The sequence below is a fragment of the Malaclemys terrapin genome, chromosome 10 (genome assembly GCF_027887155.1).
Source record: "Malaclemys terrapin pileata isolate rMalTer1 chromosome 10, rMalTer1.hap1, whole genome shotgun sequence".
Lineage (NCBI taxonomy): Eukaryota > Metazoa > Chordata > Testudines > Emydidae > Malaclemys > Malaclemys terrapin.
Window position 1 is genome coordinate 74,823,298 of NC_071514.1, and position 6,072 is coordinate 74,829,369.

Here is a 6,072-nt window from a genome sequence, read left to right on the forward strand (position 1 = left end):
CAGTCAATAGGAAGTTTGTATATACATGCTTTCCAGCAGTCGAGCTCTGCTTCTCTAACTGTTTTCCCCCTCCTACCTTGACTAGAGTTGGTGCAATGGGAAGCAACCCTGCCTGTTTGGTTGTCTTAAATGGTAATTTCCCTTCTGTTTGTTTCTTTCTGTTTGCTGGAAGCTTAAATGTATTTCTCTGAACAACATGGATCAGAAGAAGATCCATAGTTATATGATAACACAGGTCTCCCTTACAGAAGCATTCTGGGTGACCTGGGAAAAATGCTTCAAACCATATTCTCAGGTCCCAGTTTTTGCTGGCTCAGAAATGCAGCCCACGACCGTCCGAGGTAGTTGGCTCTGTGGACGGATCTAGGGACACGTGTTGTGTAGCCTCCTTTTGCAGACTATCTCTGAAGCCCACTCTATACCCCTCTTTTGCAGACAGTGCATCACCTCTTGGGGTAGGTCTATGCTTACCTCCGGGTCCAGCGGTAAGCAATTGATCTTCTGGGATCGATTTATCGCGTCTTGTCTAGACGCGATAAATCGATCCCGGATCGATCCCAGAAGTGCTCGCCGTCGACGCCGGTACTCCTGCTCCATGAGAGGAGCACGCGGAGTCGATGGGGGAGCCTGCCTGCTGCGTCTGGACCCGCGGTAAGTTCCAACTAAGATACTTCGACTTCAGTTATTCACGTAGCTGAAGTTGCATATTTTAGTTCGAAGTGGGGGGTTAGTGTGGACCAGGCCTTGGAGATGGAGCTCCTCAACATATTCTGAACAATCCAGAGTTCTGGATAGTACACCTCGGGTAACTTTACCAAAAATAGAGGGGGTGGATCTGCACTCTAACACACAAGCTCAGCAGTGACCCTAGTAGTAGTAAGGCGGAATAACTTCCCAGTGCATGGAACGCGGGACAATCGGACTTCCTCTTAAGTCACTTGGGCACTTGTGAAAATCCCACCCAAATGGTTGTGGGGTTCTTAATGCTGGGAAGTTGTTACACGCAGATCAATTATATTTAAAGCAAGTGCCTAGTTTAGGTGAATTGACTGCCACGTGCAGAGGGAATAACTGTAGGAGCTCTTTCAAATACGGTATAACCAGGATCCCCAGATTCCTGAGAAACAAGTTCGAAAGGCTCTGAGCCTGCAAAGAGATTCGTTGAGGTGGGCTTCTACAGTGCCCAACTGAGGTTAATGGGCCTGTATGCATCATTTTGTAGGATTGATTGGTGCTTTAATGAATCATTTTTATGGCCCCCGTGTACTATAAATGACTAAATTATATAGCAACACTCCTTGTGCAGCAGAGCTGCACTAATGTTAAGTGGTTATGAAATCATTTTGCATTGTGACAGGAATACCAGTCATGCGGGGCTTAGGAGGGAAGTCTTTTTGGACTCTGTAGCCCTCTGGGAAGAGGGGGTTGGAGGAAGAGTGGTTTGCAGGGAAAGGGGGCACGTGGCGCAACATGAGGAGCAAAAAAAAAAATCTAACACTTCTGAGAGAAATCAGCTACCACTTGGAATTTCATGCAAGGCTCCATTCCTATGGGGTTTAGGTGCTCTGCGGGGCAGCCGCCATCTCCCATTGCTCCCCAACCAAGACCATGTGCTTTGCCCCTTTCTGGCCAGTGCCTCTGAGATGATGTCATAGAGCAGGGTCTTTTCCTGTTTGCTCTTCTGAATCACAAAGCTCATTTTTCTGCCTCCTGCTTTGCCCATTCCAGGCCAACAGAGCAGAACAGGTACAAGAAACCCAGAGATCCTTTCTCTGGCTGTTGCTTTGCAGTGCTTTACCCCCTCTAGCGTTCTCATTCCCAGTGCTGTTTCATCAGGCGGAATAGATGCATCTAACTACTTGGGTTGTTGGAATGAACAATTTCGGTAATGACAGAATTTGAAATAAACTAGTGGACATCAGCTACAATCACCGTTCAGGAGCAATGCCCAATTGTACACGAGATGCTCTCAAAGCTTCAGTTTTTGTCTACATGGCAAGGGTATTATAGAGCAGCAGCACCCGCTCCATATAAAGGTTAAAACTAGCTTTACAGTAAAAACCCACTTCCAAAGAACCCCACCCACTATACCTAGCTTCCCCCAAAAGAGAGTCTGTCTCTCCTCTCCTCTTCCCCCCCTCCCCCCGGTGTAATTCACATGGCTCATTTCTTCCCAAGGTAGACTTCTAAGAAGGTTTTTTTTTTTTTTGGGGGGGGGGGGGGGGAGAAGAGTGGAGTTATGGTGACTACTAATATCTCTGTTCTTGATGTCTTGAAAATGTTCCTAATGATTTGTCTTGCCATGTCTCCAAATAGCTTCAACTGTATTTTCTGGCCTTCCTGTGGAGAAATATACTTAGTATGGGGGGAGGGAGGGAGATATGGAAGGAGTTGGGGGTGGGGAGGGTGGGTTTGCAATGGGAAGTTACAGAACACAGGGTACAGCTACACTTTGAGCTGCAGGTGTAAAGTCCAGCTCCAGGAGACGTATCCATGCTAGCTCTGATTAGGGTGACCAGATGTCCCAATTTTATAGGGACAGTCCCAATATTTGGGGCTTTTTCTTATATAGGTGCACCTATTACCCCCACCCCATCCCGATTTTTCACACTTGCTATCTGGTCACCCTAGCTCTGATTGTAGTGTAGTTGTGGCCGTGGGAAGGGCTAGCCACCCTGAGAACAATCCCATCCAAGCCACCAGGTGCATACCCTGAGCATCTACCCCCTCACGTGGTCACTGTTTTTAAAAAACTTTTTATTAAGGCACAGTTATAATATAGTATGTTAATATTTTATTGTATAGGACTCCTTCAGGTTCAGGTAAATATTCCAAGAACCTGGATAAACATTCTGGGCTTGCTGACTAGGGAGCCAGCCTCCTCTGCTAAAAAGGGTGACCAAATTTCTAAATACTTCTCTTTTTGGTACTTCTCTTGTAAACATACGTGGTGTGAACGCTTTTCCATTACAAGGACAGTCCATATTTTACTACATCACACTTCCAGAGAAGTCACATTTTTCCAAAATGTGCAGTATAAGCCTTATGGCTAACCATAAAAAAAAAAAAATCATCAATTTGTCCTGTTTAAAATGTAGCTCCATTACTGGAGCATTAAGTAAGACGGTAAGGGGATCTCTAGGAAGTTGTCACTTTGTCAGACGACGAATCTCTCTAATAATTTCCTTCCAATACTGGTTAATTCCTGGACACAACCATCACATGTGCAGGTGTGTCTATACTCTGGCATGCTAGCTGGATCAGTGCTTTCATGAGTATGTCTCTTGAGCTGAAAGTTTACACTTCTAGCTTGAAGTGTAGACATACCCATAAAGAATTGATGAGGAAATGCTGAAACGAGTGAACTAGAGCCTCATTAGAGTAGAGTAGAGTATACATAGAGTATAAAAGGAGGAAGAGGCAACTCATCTAGCCCAAGGAGGAAAGAGCGTCAGGAGCACCTGAGGAGCTGGAATATTGTCCACATGCCTTACACAGGTTGCCCACATAACATGATTGCAAGGGACGTAGTGTTTCATTTTGCCTAGCTGCGGCCAGCTACCTTTTGTCTGGTGGTTTTCTCTTTTGGATCAGACTGAAGAAAGCTGAGTTCTGACTCCTATTGCGTGGGCTGGGAGATGTCGTACAAAGAAGGGTGTGTACCTTAAAGTGACAGGGTCACTTTTATGGAGACATAACTATCTCATAGAGCTGCAAGGGACCTGTTAGGTCATCACGTCCAGCCCCATGCCTTCACTAGCAGGACCAAGTACTGATTTTGTCCCAGATCTCTAAGAGGCGCCCTCAAGAATTGAACTCACAACCCTGGGTTTAACAGGCCAATGCTCGAACCACTGAGCTATCCCTCTCCTTATGATCCTGCTTGTTTTTTCCCTTACCTGAGGGTCTAAGCCAGAGCTGCTTTCACGTGTGTGCAGAGCAGCATTGAAAATTACTTTAATCCCTTTACAGACATACGTAGGCGCCTCCTGACTCCAGGCTGAGCTGCCGGACCAAGCCAGCAATGTGGGGTGGAGGCCTATGGATGGTGGCGTTCCCAAGGTCAGCAGTTCTGAGTAGGGGTAGGGGACAGTGAGAGACATGGATTGGGGGTGGGATGCAGGGGGCCTTACAGGGCCAGGGAGTCATGCTTCTGAATCTCGGAATGAGGGGAGAGTGGGAAAATTGCTTGTCTGGAGGGGGCCGGAGGTTGCTGGGACATGGAGCACAATTATGGAGTTCAGGCTACTGGGAAATGTAGGAAGAGAGGTGCAGTGGGAGAAGCCTAAAGAATAGCAGAGTTTTAGGGCTTGCCTATGCTGAGAAATTTACCATAATTATACCACTATAATTGCCAGAATAAATCCCAAGCCCCACCATTTATGCCCTCCCTCCCTGCAATGTCCAACCTAAACATGCACCTCATGTACCTCCTGTGGGCTTGTTAGTGGGTGGGAGGGGAGGCCCGCTTTGATAACATGTCAGCGGAGGCTCCCTATCTGCTGATGTGCCAACCCAGCTTAAAGATTTGGTATTTAAAAAATACGGGGAAATTAACAAACAAAAGAACATGATTAAGGATGAAAAAATCCCGGGAGTGAGTCCAGTGTGAGTCAGGCGCTATAGTGGGTAATGAAGGATTTTATGGTAGAAGGGATCTGACTGGGTCCTTTCATTCTGTCTCTCCAGATTTTACTTTTTCTTTGTAAAGATGTAGAATTTTTGTAAAGCAAGTGTAATATTTTGGGTGGGGTTGTTAGCTGGAATCTATTAAAACACCCTTGTATTCTTAACCTTCTCATGTTTGGGAATATTTTATCATCACAGGTTTTAATCAGTATAAATTGTTGACCTCAATTTATTTTAATTTGCAAACCAGCTCTCTTTGCTCATGTTTCCTAATGTTTCCGTTTGAGGTGGGAGTGTGGAAAGTCATCATTGTGCTGTTTGCTATTCATTGTGTATTTTGTCTGTGTCCATATTTACAGCAACAGCTAACAGTGTCTATTAAAAAAAAAAAACCCAAACCCTCTGCAGCTAAAGCATGTAAATGAAATGACACGTTAAGCATAATACAGAGCACGGATTGGGGGAATGTAGACCTACAGTTTGCTTTTCGTTAAAAAGGTAAATTATCTTTCAGTCTAATGGGTTAGTCACTATTTAGTGGACTTGCATGGTACTTGGACCGTGAACTGAAATCACAATAGCATTTCCTGTTGTCTAAATCTGATTAAAATGATGGGGAGACTGATTCATATTATGATCAGGATAATTCATGTTATGCCAGGCGTAGGGGAGAAATAACCTTTTCTTACAGGGTACTCTTGCTACAACATATCTAAATCGTCCAAGGCACCAAAAATAGCAGTGATGCGGTCTCCTAGTGAGGTTTGAATGACATTGGCACTCTAATGCTGTGAAGCTGCAGGCCCATTACGTGATTAAAATCTCCCCACAAGCATCATCTACAAAGCTGTGTGTGGCAAGAAAAAAACCCAGTTTAAAAACACTTCAGTTCATCTGTTTTGGAAATAATCAAGTCTTCATTTTCAATTAAGAAGCCTTTATCTCCTACCCCCTCCCATGCCCAAAAAAATCACAGATGTGTAATTCATATAAAGGCTTTTTGATGCATTCTGCAATATTTGGCAAATTGTATGCTTTCATTAAAAGATACCATCGTTCACTCTCGCAACGATTCAGCTATCAGAATGTGTAAACTCTTAGGCCACGTCTACACTAGGAAAAAAATGTGTATTCTTAAGTTAAAATCCTAGTGAAGGCAAGTTGTAATTTTAGCACGTTAGTAGATTGAGGTAACTTTAGCTGGTTAAAATTACAACTTGCCTTGTCTACACTAAGATTTTAACGTGTTGTTTGACATCTGGTAAAAATTTTCCCCAAAACAATCTCCAGCCAAACAATAGCAGCGGCACAAACTTTGAGAAGTTCACCTCAAAACCACATGTGATCTTCAGAAGCCTACCCGTAACCTTGGAGGTGCTAACATGTCAGCAAAGGCTATTTCTCTTTATATACGCACTGTTTAAAAAAATCTAGGTAATTGGG